We start from the raw sequence: 16,836 nt of genomic DNA, 5'->3' as shown, positions 1-16,836 counted from the left end.
CACCTTCACTGGATAACCCATCACTATACCTTCACACAGCTTTCAAACATCCAGGCAACGCTCTGGCGACTGGATCCAAAACAACTGAAAAATATGCAATTGGTCTTCTCATTCTTCCATGTCTCTCGATTAGAACTGATAATGCACATCCATCTCTTTCACTGCAATACAATTCAAACTCTTTTTCATAATCAGGCATGCCTAACGCTGGTGCTTCACTTAAGCTAGTCTTCAATTGCTCAAATGTTTTCATTTCTTTTTCATTCAGCACAATGGGGTCTTTTACATCTCTTTTTGTTAAGCACTGGAAGGGTTTTGCAATTAAAGAAAATACACTTATCCACTGTCGACAATAACCAACCATCCCCAGAATCATTCTCACTTGCTTCCGTGTTTTTGGGGGGTTCATTCCTCTGATAATTGTAATTCTCTCTGAGGTCACTTGTCTCGTCCCTTTTCCAATCTAATGACCTAGATATTGTACTTCTTGTTGCCAAAACTGTAATTTTGATGGAGGCACTTTATGTCCTCCTTCTGCCAAATGATTCAGCAATGCTTTGGTGTCAGAAATACACACATCTTTGATTTGTGATGCTACTAATAGGTCATCAATATATTGAACCAAAACAGGTTACTCAGGCCTTTTTAGTCTTTCTAATGATTTCTTCAATATCTGATTAAAAATGGAAGTACTTTCAGTATACCCTTGAGGAATTTGGCACCATGCTAAAGTACGCTCACCAAACCTGAACGCAAAAATTGGCTCACTTTCAGGATGTAATGGAACTGTAAAGAAGGCATTACACAAATCAATTACAGTGTACCATTCTGCATCATGTGGAATCTGATACAATATCACAGCTGGATTTGGTACAATTGGACAACATGGGACAATGATTTTATAAATTTTTTCGTAAATCCTGCACTATCCTTAAAGTTCCGCTTGGATTTTTCAATCCCATTATAGGTGAATTACATGGGCTACTCATTATTTCTTCCAAAATTCTTTGTTCAATCATTTTGTCAATTACAGGAGTTACTCCTTCAATTATCTCGGGTGTTAATTTATACTGTGGGGTATTTGGATAAATAGCTCCTTCTTTTCCAGAAATGTTTACAGGACTCACTCCCTTCATTAGACCTATCTCTTCTCCTGTAAAATCCCGCACTTCTTCCTTGACTGTTTCTTTTAATTCATTTGGAATTTTCTCTTTGTCAAACACAGGAAACATTGCACTCTTCTCTGAATCTATTATCGACATGGTCATTTTATACAGACTATCATCATCTGCTGTCTGGAAAGCAATGCCATCTGGTGAACAATAAATGGCACAGTTCATTCTACAGAGTATGTCACGTCCAAGCAAATTAACAGGACTGCTGTCACATACAACAAAGTGATGCATTTCATTTAAAATGTCCAATTTCTACCTCCACAGGTTGTGTGATTGGGGTTTTAAACTGCTTGTTTGTTACAGCTACAACTTGGATATGCTCACCTGAGAGAGGAAGGTTTTGAATTTCTACTGATCTAACGGTAGAACGGGTAGCACGTGTGGCCACTAGAAAAGTAATATTTACACCATTCACTTTTCCATTCACAAAAGGACCGGACTGATCTACCTCCAGAGTTGCGCCAAGCACACACTCCACTTACTCCCCTAGACACCATCAATAACTCTCATCGGACTCATTTCCATCCGACCTCAGCCAAAACTGTGGAACAGCAGCAGCACGCTGTGATCTTTTTACCTGCTCTCCTCCATAGAATCCCGTCTCTGCACTGTATTTCTGAAGATTTACACTCTGTGGGAGAGGTGGTACTGGCACCTGACTCTGCTGAGTAACTACCTGTTGTTGTGGTGATGACAGTGGATTTATCTCATTCTGCACCTGTGAATTCAATGATTTATTTTCAGGATTAACCTTTAGAGGTAACTTACACTTGTTCTTCCAATGCCCTAACTTGAAGCAATTATGACATGACCATTTCTTTTTAGCTTCATCTATATTCATTTGTCCTTTCCCTTTATTGATATTGCCCTTCATTTTTGCTTTATTTGCTTTATTATTTTGATTGGTTAACTACGCTTCCTGTTGTTCTGCAACTTTAACTTGTGCCCACATAGCCTTTACTTTAAGTTTTCGCTGTTTGGCATCAATTTCATCGGTAAAATACTTTGCATATCTCAGCACGTCATCCACTGAACTGGACTGGACTGCCAACACATCATGTAGTGCTTTATCATATCATGACTTTCAGTTCTCAAACCAAACACAAACCTATTCACAAAATGACTCATATCCTTCTCACTCAAGGTTTCATATACTCTGTACTGTTTAAAAACTAGAAGCAATCTTTCATAATAAGCATGTACAGATTATTTAGGTTCTTGAAGAGTTCTATCAATTTTTACCCAATCTTTTGGAGGAATTTTATTTTTCAAAAATGTTATAACTTGATCATATTTCCTCATTACCTCTGGACCTGGAGCACCTGTTTTAGCATCTCTTGGATATTCTTCTTTTGGACAATCAACTGTAATTTTACATTCTGTCCACAAATCAGCAGGTACAACTGTGTCAAATAATCCATCTATATCTTCCTACTTTATTATTTACCTTGTCATGACTTTTATTTAAAAGGAACACAGACTCAGGTACTTTTATAGATGCGTTTATCTAAATTTAGTCAGAAGAGAAAATAGCATTTCGAACAACATTTTTTGCATTTATTAAAACATTCAAGAAATAGACAATTTAGAAAACATATTACCAGTCTGCTATAGACGATAACAGAACTACAGCGTAACAGGTTCCCAAGCTGACTTTCTTTCTTACCTCATCGATGTCTACCTCTCAACAGGACTCCGCATTCGAATCTTTGTCCCATCAAAATTTAAAGTTCAAAAACTCATTCAAAGTCTTTTCACACCAAAAATCGTTCAAACCGACAGCATGTCGTGGTGCTCAATAAAATCCATGGAACCAACGTTTCCCTCTTTCATTCAGCCTCTTTTATACCCTTTTCCCCTAACTATCTAACTCAAAATTGAAACTTTTAGGGTCCGCACTCATTTCTCGATGGTCTATTAGAGGGGTGGTGATGATCACCTCATGTCCTCTGTGTCCAAACCAGTTCTAGTTTTGCTATGTCATCCTTGCATATTTCTCATGGTACAATTTTGGCCACTTGGTAATTGTCATTCCATCCTTGTATCTTTCCTTCATCATAAGGTTACAAGACGCTTGTTTCCCAGGCTTTCAAATGCAAGCTTCCTTTGGCATACCTCCCAGTAATAGGACAGGTCGGCCTTGACATCTCTCGCTCCGAGCACTGGCCATTCAAGCATCTCTAGCACTGTCGCGCATGCGTAGGGACCATGTTTCTTGAAGTCTTGCATAAACAGCCATTTTCGAACTAGGCTGCATGGGCCTCAATGGGAACTAATATGAAACAAATACAACAGACGTTAGATAGAGAATTTTAGCCCTTTTGTTTACCTCCCACCATTGAATTTTCCCATGTTAGAGGTTACTTAGCAAAAAGTGTACACATATGTGTCATTTTACTTTCCAAATTCATTGTTTTTGTAACACAAACGTTTAATATAAGCACAAATACACACTTTTATTCAATTAATGTTAAAAATACGACAGCTCTATATTAGTATGACTGTTCACTTTATTAGTAAATTAGCTTGTGCAATTCAGCAAGTTAGTTTTCCCATGTGTAATTTTATTTTATGTATGCTTTGTTGATTAGTTCTCATGCTCCATACGTTTAATGCATGTTACTGTTATGAGAGATTAACTTCACAAGGTGTGCACAAAAATGTTTGTCTCTCCCCTGCTCCATCACTTAAGTCATGTTTTAAACAAAAAGAATAATTTGCATGTACATTCCTGTGATTTGAAGATATGATTGGAATGTTTGTTATTGTTTATATAAGTTTTTGTTTTGTTATTGTGGCGGCCTTGCCATGCAGCTACCTGAGTTTCACAATTGGTTTTGGGATTCTAAAAGCTTATGACATATTGAATTTGAATGTAATTGACATAAATTTGTAAAGAATGTAAGAAAATTAATCTGTGGCCATGCTAATTAAGTTTTGTGTCCAGGAAAGGCAAATGAATTTTTCTAGAAAAAGCGTTTTAAAAGTTGGCATTATCTTGTCCCAACCATTTGGTGCCTGTATCCTGGGTCACATGAATAAGTGTCACTAGCAGTTGGTCATTGTGTATTGATCACAGACAGTGAGACAAAGGGGACAGGATGGGCCAACCCTGACTTGATGAGGGGGAGGAGCTGTCACCTACCACACTTGCATATCACAAAGGTTCTATATGGACACACTCACAAAGGGTTTGGCACTAGTCTTTTGTTTCTCCAGACAAGCTGGGCAGGGTCGGAGGCAGGAATTCCAAGAACCTCTTTGGGTATAAGCTTCTAGAAACTTCTCCTACTTCAAAGATGGCACCAAGCATAAACATTAGACCTTCAGACCCATCTCTTCAGTACACCTCTGGAGTCTGGACCTGGGGAAGACTGAGACGGACTGCTGTGCTGCTGTGCAAGACGGATGGCCACTCTGATGTCTTCCTTCCCTGCTGTCTAAGTGGAAAGGACTGGACCAGTGACTCCAATGGCTAGTTGGCTGGATCAGAGTCTCAGGGACATAAAAGGCTCCAGCCACCTTGAACCCAGCACCTAAACTCTGTCTACTGTGAGTGCTAGCCCCAAGTGATGCCAACTCAGTCCTGGACCTTTGGAAGTGGACCTGATGGTGATCTGCTAACCCAGCTGTGGTCAGAACCAATGCAACACCACGCAACTCCTTGCAACTCCGCATCAGAACTGTCACCAAGCCTCTCATCTTAGTTTGAAGCTTCCTTGAAACCACCGCTACACGACGCATACTCGATGCAGGCCTTCTCATCACAAGGCCCTCATTGATGGCAGCATAAATGATGACGCAGGACTTTTCATCACAGCCCCACAACTTCTCATCCCAGACCCACAACTTCTTGGGAACCGCTAGGGAGCAATGCATCTTCGAAGCAGGACTTTTTCATTGCAAACCCCCAATAAACGGCATCCTCAATAGCAATGCAGAACTCTGCATCGCAGCCTCGAAACCGCAGCTGCGTGTTGCATCCTCGACACATGATCTTGCAACTTACTGCAACCAGGATTTAAGGTACTTTGTTCAACAGACATAACATAGTCCTTGTATCCGTACTTGTGACTTTTTCCCTGTCTGGTGTGACCAGATAACCACAGTTGGCATATAGGCATTATTTTGACTTAAAACTTTAAAAAAATGCTTATCTCTGGTTTTACTAATTAGATTTTTGTTGTTTTGATCTTAAATAATGAAATACGTTTTATTCTGTTTTTCTGAATTGGTGTGGGATTTTTCTTGGTTCGTGTTTTCATTTTATTCTGTTTAAAGTGCTCCATACTTTACAAGTTGTCTCTAAGTTAAGACTGACTGCTTAGTGCCAAGCTAGCAGAGGGCTGAGCACAGGTTAATTTGGGGTTTGCTTGTATCTCACCCTGACATCGATTGTGGTTGCTGCTTGAGTAGGATTTCACCCCCCTTAACTAGTGATAGATAACCCTGGGCGTAGTTTGCGTAGTAGCGCTATGCATAGCGATGCGCAGTGCACTTTGCACGCTGCGTAGAGCGGTAGGGAAATGCTGCTCGCACTGATTGCACAGTGCAGGATGCTTGTCCGCACTGTGCAATAATTGCAAACGGCATCCTGCACAGTGCAAGCGGTCGTTTTCTGCCACTTGGGTAGATTTGTACTCGAGCAGCAGCTTTCTCAACGCGGACTGGTAGTTTCTCATCGCAAGCGGTCGCAAGCATATGCGACCACTCGCAATGAGAAACCTGACCTCCCCGCGTTGAGAATCTCACCAGGACGTTTATTTTCCACGCTCGCGATCGGCAACTTGATGTTGCTGATCACGAACCAGGAAAAAGTCTTTCCGGGATGTTGATTTTAAATATCCCACTCCACCCGATAGTACGGGAAAACCCTAATTTGTCAAAGAGTCAAAGAAAGGTGACACCGTACTGAAACCACTTTCAGAGATATAGTAGTGAAGTCTGTACATCTGGATAGTCTAAAGGCATTTGAACTCTGACTAGCAAAACAATATTAATTAATGTAAAGTGTTCAAAGAAACTCCACCTCCTTGTCTCCAGTACAATTCCATCTCCACAGTAACAATTGGCAACTTTTCTTCTTCTCTCCCAATGTCTCTTGCAACACCAATTGACCTTGAGCATCTCCTTTCCGCCATGAAACTCGTCTTCATACATGTCAACATATTTTCTTTTGCCAAGATAGTACCTGGTTATCACTACATTGCACCCTAGTTTTTTCACTAGCTTACAAAGTCTACCTTGTACCTGCAGAGGGGAGAAAAAAACATGCAAGTAGGCACCTTTCACATGATGGTCAAACATTAAAATCCCCAATAGCTTCAGGCCTTTAGTCATGCTAAGTTAAAAAAAAAGTCATTGTGCACCCGACATATTGGGCCCGATTCACAGAACTAACTTAAGACAAAATCCTAAACTTACTAACATTTTGGTATTCACTGAAGGCACTTACTCATTTTGGTATTCACAGAAGGCACTTACTCATTGATGAGTAAATGCCTTCTGTGAATACCAAGATGAGTAACTTACTCATTTTGAGTTACTCATTTTGCTATTCACAGAAGGCACTTACTCTTTATTGAGTAAGTGCCTTCTGTGAATAGCAAATGAGTAAGTTACTCAAAAAGAGTAAGTTACTCATTTTGGTATTCACAGAAGGCACTTACTCATCAATGAGTAAGTGCCTTCTGTGAATAGCAAAATGAGTATGTGCCTTCTGTGAACCAAAATGGTAGTAAGTTTAGGATTTTTTTATTAAGTTAGTTCTGTGAATCGGGCCCATTATGTATATATGATGAATAAGGTTACAAAGTGAAATATTTATGTAACTATAAGTGAGAACTATCAATCAATATGAAATATTTAAACATTAGGAACCACACATTATAGGATTCATTTTCCACTATATTCTGGTAAATGCACCGCACCAGCGTGCCTTTTAGCACATCACCCTACAATCTAAGCCTTTATAAGATTAACATGAGCATCCTATATACTCTGAAACGGAAAACATTAATATGCACACACAAATCGAAAGCACATAATGTATTCACTTCTCTATGTAATCTCTACATTTTTAACATTGCATCACCCGAAAGGTAGAATATATGTGGCCTAGCCAAAGGTATACAGGCGGAGACAAAAATTAGACCGTCCTCCAGCCACCCAATTTCCTACACTTCCTAACAGGGGCTTGTCTGTTAGTCACATCTTGTCTAGTTCCTGACTGGGAAATTCTGCCATTCACCCAGGCATGATAAGGTTGATTTTGGGTGGGGCCACTCGAATTATACGGGAGGGGAGGAATAAATTATGCAGCAGGGGAGAACTAAATTATGTGACAAGACAAGTAAAATTATGCAGCATAATGCGGTACATTTTGTGAGAGTATTACCTCATTAATTTGTCATTTGTACATATGTACAGTATCTGGGCTCATGTTTTATCTCGTTCCTGCTGGCATCTAACTAAAGGTATAAGTTACAAAAAGATGACCAGTCAACCTTTGCCAAGGTCCTTCTACTGCACAACAACACGCGTTGCATCGTTTGTAGTAAATGCTGATCCTTTGGTTTGAGATAGAAACAAATAATTTTTTGTTAAAATTGGCAAATTATGCAGAAGAATTATGGATTATGTGGCAACTGCGATAAATCCATAATCATGAAGGAAAACTCCGCCACCTCCGAGTCACATAATTCCAGTGACTCTGATCTTAGGCGGGGCAAGCAGAGGCATCCTACTAGAGCAGGGTTCTCCAAAGTTGGTCCTGGAGGGACGGATCCATGACAGATTTTTAGCATAGCCCCATTTAGATAAATGTAGTTGTCTTAAAATCTGTCATGGATCTGACCCTCCAGGACCGAGTTTGGGGAACCCTGCGCTAGAGCATAAAGTGCTGCTAGAGTGATATGAGATTATACAATTCAGAAAATCACTGGTATATCATCCTAGATCGCACTGTATGTAACAGTTAAAACTTTACATTTGACTCTTTCTTTTACTGGCAACAAGTGCATGGATCTTTGTATGGGAGTGATGCCCTCCTGGGAGTCAATATTAGTAACTCCTGTGGCTGCAAAGTGATGTATAATATGCACCTTTGAAATGTTCATTGAAGGCATTACTGTAACCCAGCTTTGCACCTGTAGTAATCCTTGCTACATTCGCTCTGCTTGGCTCAGCTAGATATGTTATGTTATGTTATGAAGGCTCGCAAAGAGGAAGAGTTCTCCCAATTAATTTTAGGTCCAGAGGGGGGAGAGATAAAGGTAAACTGAACACAAATGGTACCTCTAGAGAGACCTATATTTCTTTTTACAAGGAGTAAATCCTAATAACATTCACAGTGGCAGGATGCTAAAGAAGGAACCGGAAACTTTAAAGTATTATCAAAACATATTTTTGTTTATTTTTTTATAGAAATTAATTTGAAAATATTTATGCATTTGGACATTTCATTTTGTCATATAAAATACTTAACACACATTCATCAACATTCATAATACAATTTATGTAATAAGAATAAAGTGCAGATTTGAGAAAGTAAGAAAAAAAGGAAAAGAAGATACCCCTAACAAATTAGTATGTTCCTACCATACATACAAGCATTCTTACATACCAGTCATTCCTTTGCAATGTAATAAGATCACTAACAACATAAATACAAAAACTAAACACAATAAGACAAAACCCAAAGGTGTATATGATGGTTTACAGTTGGGAACTAGATTTAACAGTTCTACCAATTAGTCATTGGTCTGTGTGTTGTTGACCAATCTATATCCAGATTGTGGATGTACGGCCGTACATCCACAATCTGGATATAGATATATAGATATAGATAATGTTGATGAATGTGTGTTAAGTATTTTATATGACAAAATGAAATGTCCAAATGCATAAATATTTTCAAATTAATTTCTATAAAAAAATAAACAAAAATATGTGTTGATAATACTTTAAAGTTTCCGGTTCCTTCTTTAGCATCCTGCCACTGTGAATGTTATTAGGATTTACTCCTTGTAAAAAGAAATATAGGTCTCTCTAGAGGTACCCTTTGTGTTCAGTTTATGTTATGAAGGCTCTTCTATAGCGTACGGCTACTCCGAAGAGTATCCCGGCGCTTTGGCAAAGAGAAAAGTAGAAGGGTAATACATAACACAGTGCCCTCCACGTGGGAGCAGGAAATTACTGGGCGAAAAGCCACGTCTTCAGGTCCTTTCGAAAAGCAAGCAGATTAGACATAGTTCTTAATGCAATGGGGAGCTCATTCCAACGACACGGAGCCAGATATCGAAAAGAGCGGCCTCCAGTGCGAGCACGTTTAATGCTGGGGACAATTGCTTTAGCCTGTCTTGCGGACCTCAGGGCCCTCTTTGGAGCATAAAAAACCATCCGTTTCCGGAGGTACTTAGGGCCGGTTAGATGGAGAACTTTAAAGGCCAGAGTCAAGATCTTAAAGGTGACTCTTTTGGCAATTGGGAGCCAATGGAGTCTCTCTAGCAACTCTGACGCACGGGCCCTTCGCGGCAGTACAAAGATGGCTCTAGCGGCCAAGTTTTGCACGACCTGCAAGCGAGCTAAAAGATATTTAGGGAGGCCTAGATAGAGAGCGTTCGCGTAGTCAAGACGCAAACCTATCAAGGCCTGAACTATAATTTTTTATGTTGGAGGGATATTAGTGGGAGGAATTTCCGCAGCATTTTCAAAATGCCATAGCACTTTCCGGTCAGCCCAATAATTTGGGGTCTAAAAGAAAGATCTACATCACATAAGATGCCCAGATTTTTGGCTTTATGCGAGGTATCCTCAGGCGGTGACATATGCTGCGGCCACCAAGACTTCCACTCGGGGTTAGGAGGACTTCCAAAGAAGAGCAGCTCCGACTTATCCGAGTTGCATTTCAGAATATGTCTCTGAAACCATTCGAACACGGCTTCCAGACATTCCCTAATCTGATTGCTGTCAAAATCTTCTCCCTTGTTACACGTGAAAAGTAGCTGGGTGTCATCAGCATAGGATATGATCTGGGCACCAAAAGATTCCGCTACCTCCGCCAGAGGAGCCATATAGATATTAAAAAGGCTGGGGCTCAAGATGGACCCTTGCGGAACCCCTACCTCCAGCGGAGGCATTTCAGAGGAGAACGGGGGTGCCCAGACCACTTGTCGGCGGTTGGTGAGAAATGATTTAAACCATTTCCACACCGTCCCCCGAAAACCGATCTCCCATAGTCTTGAAAGGAGACCGACGTGGGGGACGGTGTCGAACGCCGCCGACAAATCCAGCATGACCAGGATAGCTTTTCCTCCACCATCCAGAGTCTCTCGAATGGCATCGGTAATCTCTAAAAGAGCTGTCTCCGTGCTGTAATTCGCACGGAAACCCGATTGAGAATCGTGTAGTAGGTTGTTATTCTCTATGAAGCTGGAGATGGAGAGGTGCACGTGTTTCCCAATCACCTTAGCCATGGATGGAAGGAGGGAGATTGGTCAATAATTCGCGTGTACAAGGGGATCAGATGTTGTTTTTTTAACAGCGCCAGAATTAGGGCGTGCTTCCAAGCCGAGGGTACTTCGCCAGATGTAAGGGAGGCATTAAGCAATGAATTAAGCAAGATGTTAATTGCCGGCGCAACCCTTCCAAGGCAGGTAGCAGGACAAGGGTCAAGCGGCGAGCCTGACTTAAGTCGGGTTAGAAGGTTAAGGGAGGAGGCAAGAGATATGGACGGAAAGTCCAGGAGCAGAGGTCCTGTTTCCTTTAAAAGAGAAGGCGTAGGAATCAGATGACAAGCTCCTGGGCTAAGGCCTGCACTAGGAAAGGAATCTTGGATAAGCTTGATTTTGTTAACAAAGAATTCACTAAGTTGGCAGATCCATGCTTCCGTGTGCGAATGATTAGGAGAACTCGCGGCAGGAGAAATAAACTCTTGTACAATTCTGAAAATTTCTTTACTCCTGCTATCTGCTACGTCAATTCTATGTTCCAGATATAGATTTTTTGCATCCAAGATTTGTTTATGATAGAAACAAATTAATCCCCTGTAATTGATTTTATCTTCAGGATCATACCGGCGCCTCCAGACTCTTTCCGCCCTCTTACACTCCTGCCGTAACTTGCCGAGAAGAGGAGTGAACCAGGGGGCCGAGATGTATTTACTCCCTGAATTACCTGTCTTACCAGGGGCTAATTCCTCAAACCTAATTTCGAGCCATTTCTGGACCGATTCTATATCTTGCTCCAGATTCCCTGATAGGGGGCAGGGGTGTTGGCAGAGAGCGACAGAAAGCATTTCTGCCGTGACTTGGTGAAAAGGCCGCGACAACCTCTTGATGTCTTTTGCTCCTCTAACACTGGGCATGGCCATGATGGAGATGCAGAATTCTACCAAAAAGTGGTCTGACCAAAGAACAGGAAGTGGAGGAGAGGCTTCTATAGATCTAGTGGAGAAGATCTGATCGATCGTATGGCCTTTAATATGAGTTGGGCTAAAAATGAAAGGGGACAGCCCAAGCGGACCTACTGTGTCTAGGAGCTTAATGGTGTCAGAGTCAGCCGTATTGTCCATATGGAGATTAAAATCTCCCAATAGGAGACAATGCTCCGATCTCAAACACGGTACAGATAGTGCCGCCTGTAGGTCCTCAAAAAAAGAACCTAAAGGGCCAGGTGCTCTATAAATAATAATCCCTGTGCAAGTTTGACGAGGGGATTGTTTGAGGGTGAAGCCTAAGGCTTCACTCCCCTTGATGTTATCCACAGGGAATGTCGAACAGGACAGACTCTTGTCGACGATTAATGCTACACCTCCACCACGACCCACGACTCTGTCCTTCCTGTAGATGGTATAATTAGGAGGGACAGCAGTGGTAATATCGGGGCCAAAGCACTCACTAAGCCAAGTCTCTGTAAGAAACAGGCAGGAGGTTTTTGAATCAGAAATCAGATTCCAGATATCGGTGGAATGCTTACTCAGGGATCTAGTATTGAGCAGATGACAAAAAACATGTGGTGATGGGGGTACGGGCAATACATGTTCCCGCCTCGGCATAGTCCAGCCACACTCAGCGTAACCCTTCCTAAGCACGCGGCCTGCTGGAAAAACATGATGACATAAAGTGAAAGGTCCTCGAAGCGCTAGAAGCTCCGTGGAAGAATAAGAAAGCATCAGAGCTACTAAGACGTCTTAATCAACAAACGACAAACGGCCGACCGCCAGAAAATAATACGCCTACCTCGCCTGCTTCCGAGGCGCGGACGAGCGCAGACGGGCGGGACTCTGGCGCGACTCAGGCGCAGAGAAGGCGCTCCCGCTGCGCGTCACCGCTGCGCGTTGAGAGGAGTCCTTTAAATAGGCAGGTCCGAGTGTCCCTGAGCGCTAGAACGCTCAAAGATGGCGCCCACAGTTCTCCTCCCACACAAAAATGGCGCTCACTGCCCCCTGCCTCCCCGGAGACCGGACCCGCTAAACAGCGGTGGGGTGACACAATTATCGTGGAGGTGAATAGCCAGAGACCCTGTAACTAAAACCAGGGGAAAGTAAACAATAAGCAAATAAAATGGAAAACGGGGGTTTTAAAAATAGTCTGAAACGCTATAGACGCTAGAACAGCGCGCACACCCAGCAGCAAGGTGCTGCTGCAGTACTGATCTTCAAATTTCCAATGCCAGAGTGTCCAGGTAGGGACTCCGCCTTAAATAGGCAGGTCCGAGTGTCCCTGAGCGCTGGAACGCTCAAAGATGGCGCCCACAGTTCTCCTCACACACAAAAATGGCGCTCACTGCCCCCTGCCTCCCCGGAGACCGGACCCGCTAAACAGCTGTGGGGTGACACAATTATCGTGGAGGTGAGTGGCCAGAGACCCTGTAACTAAAACCAGGGGAAAGTAAACAATAAGCAAATAAAATGGAAAGCGGGGGTTTTAAAAATAGCCTGAAACGCTATAGACGCTAGAACAGCACGCACACCCAGCAGCAAGGCGCTGCTGCAGTACTTATCTTCAAATTTCCAATGCCAGAGTGTCCAGGTAGGGACTCCGCCTTAAATAGGCAGGTCCGAGTGTCCCTGAGCGCTAGAACGCTCAAAGATGGCGCCCACAGTTCTCCTCCCACACAAAAATGGCGCTCACTGCCCCCTGCCTCCCCGGAGACCGGACCCGCTAAACAGCGGTGGGGTGACACAATTATCGTGGAGGTGAGTGGCCAGAGACCCTGTAACTAAAACCAGGGGAAAGTAAACAATAAGCAAATAAAATGGAAAACGGGGGGTTTAAAAATTGCCTGAAACCCTATAGACGCTAGAACAGCGCGCACACCCAGCAGCAAGGCGCTGCTGCAGTACTGATCTTCAAATTTCCAATGCCAGAGTGTCCAGGTAGGGACTCCGCCTTAAATAGGCAGGTCCGAGTGTCCCTGAGCGCTGGAACGCTCAAAGATGGCGCCCACAGTTCTCCTCCCACACAAAAATGGCGCTCACTGCCCCCTGTCTCCCCGGAGACCGGACCCGCTAAACAGCGGTGGGGTGACACAATTATCGTGGAGGTGAGTGGCCAGAGATATGGCCCATCTCTGTGCAGTGTTGTGCACCTGGCTGCCCTGATGCATTGACGAGATGCCACATTGTGACTGCCTGCTTCAAAGTCCAAAAGACACAATTGATGGACGGAATGCAGAACAAATCAAAACATTCACCCCCCAGTCAAGAGATCCGGGTTAAATCCATCATTCTTTTGCTCATAATGCCACCCCAGTTTAGACCAGTTCGGCCATATGCAAATCAGTCTTGACCCTGTGCCTCATGGGAACAGCCCAGCCCGAACTACCAAGTCAGGTCCTCCCTGAACCGAAAAAAAGCATCCTAGGACCGTTTTTGGGGTTTCACCCCTCATCAGCCAGGATAGCTTGATTCCAGTGGCACAGTGAGCCTGGGACCCACGTCTGGGCATACCAGACACAAAAGAATGATGTATTTAACCCAGGTCTCTTGACTGGGGGTAAATGTTTTTATTTGTTCTGCATCATATCCATCAATTGTGTGTCTTTTGCTTTCTCGCCCTAAGTGCCACTGGAATCAAGCTATCCTGGCTGAAGAGGGGTGAAACCCTGAAACCGGTCCTAGGATGCTTGTTTCCGGTCCAGGGAGGACCTGGCTTGGCAGTTCGTGCTGGACTATTCCCATGAGGAACAGGGTCAAGAATGATTTGCATATGGCCAGGTCTAAACTGTGGTGGCATGGTGAGCAAATGAATGATGGATTTAACCCAGATCTCTTGACTGGGGGTGAATGTTCTGATTTGTTCTGCATCACGTCCATCAATTGTGTGTCTTTTGCTTTATCGCCCTAAGTGCGCCAGGTATGCCCACATGTGGGTCCTGAGCTCACTGTGCACCTGGAATCAAGCTAATCTGGCTGAAGAGGGGTGAAACCCCGAAACTGGTCCTAGGATGCTTGTTTCCAGTCCAGGGAGGACCTGGCATGGTAGTTCGGGCAGGACTGTTCCCATGAGGCACAGGGTCAAGACTAATTTGCATATGGCCAGGTCTAAACTGGGGTGGCATGGTGAGCAAAAGAATGATGGATTCAACCCAGATCTCTTGACTTGGGGTGAATGTTTTGATTTGTTCTGCATCACGTCTTCTGACATTTCTCTTTTGAACTCACTTCCTAATGCAAATAGTGTTTGCCTTAATACAAAAATAAATCTTAATACCACGGCAGAACAACCTGGTCTCACCACCCGCATACTTGATGATTGGTTCAAGGGTATAGACATCATGACTGGTAGTGGGAATCCTGGAACAAGTAGAAGGAATACTCAGGTCCCAGAGTGGGAAAAGACAATATAAAGGGATAAATTAAAACTAGCATTAGACAAAATGAAAAAAATTCATGTCCCAATTAAATGTCTATTGGGATGATGAGCTACACATGCAGGACAGAGTCATGAAAGATTGCCTGAATTGGCTCACGGATATGCACTAGACTTCGAAAATCAATGGTACTACAGAGAAGTTAACATTTAAGCTTTAGTGTCAGGGATGTCCCAAACATGAGACTGTTAGGAATTAAATTACGGATCAAGGAAGTAATTGCCTAGGCACGAAAGTGGAGTGATCTGGATAGATGGGAAGGTAGATGGGCCAAAAAAAAGGGACAAAGCAAGTCAGATTAGAACTACCTCCATCTGGAAGAGAGGTGGAGGATGAGGATATACACATACTTCCCTCGAGAGAAGTGCCTGTTGGTGGTTATGCCCACATACCTTGGGGCAGGACTGATTTTGCGACATTCACAAATGATTTTCTGAAAATAAATCCAGTGGAATGGTACAGATAGGTTGATCGATTTGTAAAGATAGCAAAGGTTCTGTGGATTGATTTGAATACCTTATTCGAAACTGTGGTTCCAGGTGATTTGTAGGTCAAATGTAGTGTTGCTGTGGATTGGCCTGAAAGGGAGCCTATGAGACATCCAATATCAAGCGCTCCATCACTAGTGTTGATGAAAAAAGTATCATCAGTTGATTCAATTTTTTTAATCAAAAATATCTCCCAAAGAGATAAATTGGGTTAAAATTGACTGAACTCAAGAGTCCATAGAATTAGGCCTGGGTGGTAAATTCTGACCCACTTGCGAAATTTGCGGAATTTGGGTAATTTGGCGTTCCGCAGAGAATGCGTGAATGCCAAAAATTCCACGATACACGGCTTCGCGGAATTTTTAGCTTCTTCGCTCTTTCAAAATGCATGTTTGTGTGATATTTCCCTCGAGCACGCAAACAGCGTTCGCAAGCAGGAAAAAAGCATCACGAATGGGTGGAACAAGCAATGGCACGTGATTGCAGAACTCTGCGTTGCTCGCGGAGATTTTTTACTGTTTCGCTGAGCTTTGCTTAGCGCGACTAGACAAATTCCGCACAGCCCTGCATAGAATCAATACATGTCTATAATGAGAGACCGTTGCAGGCATTTAAGCAGTATAGTAAGACAGAGACAATGGAGCCAAAAGACATGGGACATTTTGTGTAGAGGTTTGTGCATGGATTAAAACCTGAGATTAGTTCAATGATTCAATAGCATTTGATTTGTTGGCAGAGTAAGTTCATTTATGAAATCCTGAGATACGCCAAGTACTGCAGTGACGAATTGGAAATGAAACAAGAAATTAAAAGAGAAGTTGATGATAACACAAATGAAAGCTGCACAGCGATGTCAGAAACAGCGGTTTATTGGGAGTGCTGGTCCCAAACAGGGAGTTTATCAACATGGAGTTCCGATGATGCAAAGTGGTAATGGGTTTCAACCTCAATGTAGAGGACGTCGTGTCCTGATTGATCCAGGTACAGGGGTTGATGTGGCGACTTTGAAAAAGTCTATTCCTTGCCACGTTTGCGGTATGTTGGGGCATTGGCAGCAGGAATGTCGACTCAATGCTGGTAACATGGCAAAAGGGAATCAGGTTCAGAATGGTGGCTTTGTGCAACCTCAAGGTTATAATATGGTTCAGACACAGCAAGTACAGAGGCCGAGAGTACAAAACTTCAACGCTCCCCAAGCTCAAGCAATGCAGATTCCACAAGCCCCACTGCCTCAACAAAATGCAAATGTTCTCATGTTTAACACAAATCGGGTTCCCAATGCGAACACCAATCTGTTC

Source organism: Lissotriton helveticus, chromosome 4_1 (assembly GCF_964261635.1).
Source record: "Lissotriton helveticus chromosome 4_1, aLisHel1.1, whole genome shotgun sequence".
In the NCBI taxonomy this organism is placed as follows: Eukaryota; Metazoa; Chordata; class Amphibia; order Caudata; family Salamandridae; genus Lissotriton; species Lissotriton helveticus.
Note: the sequence above shows the minus strand (reverse complement) of the source record.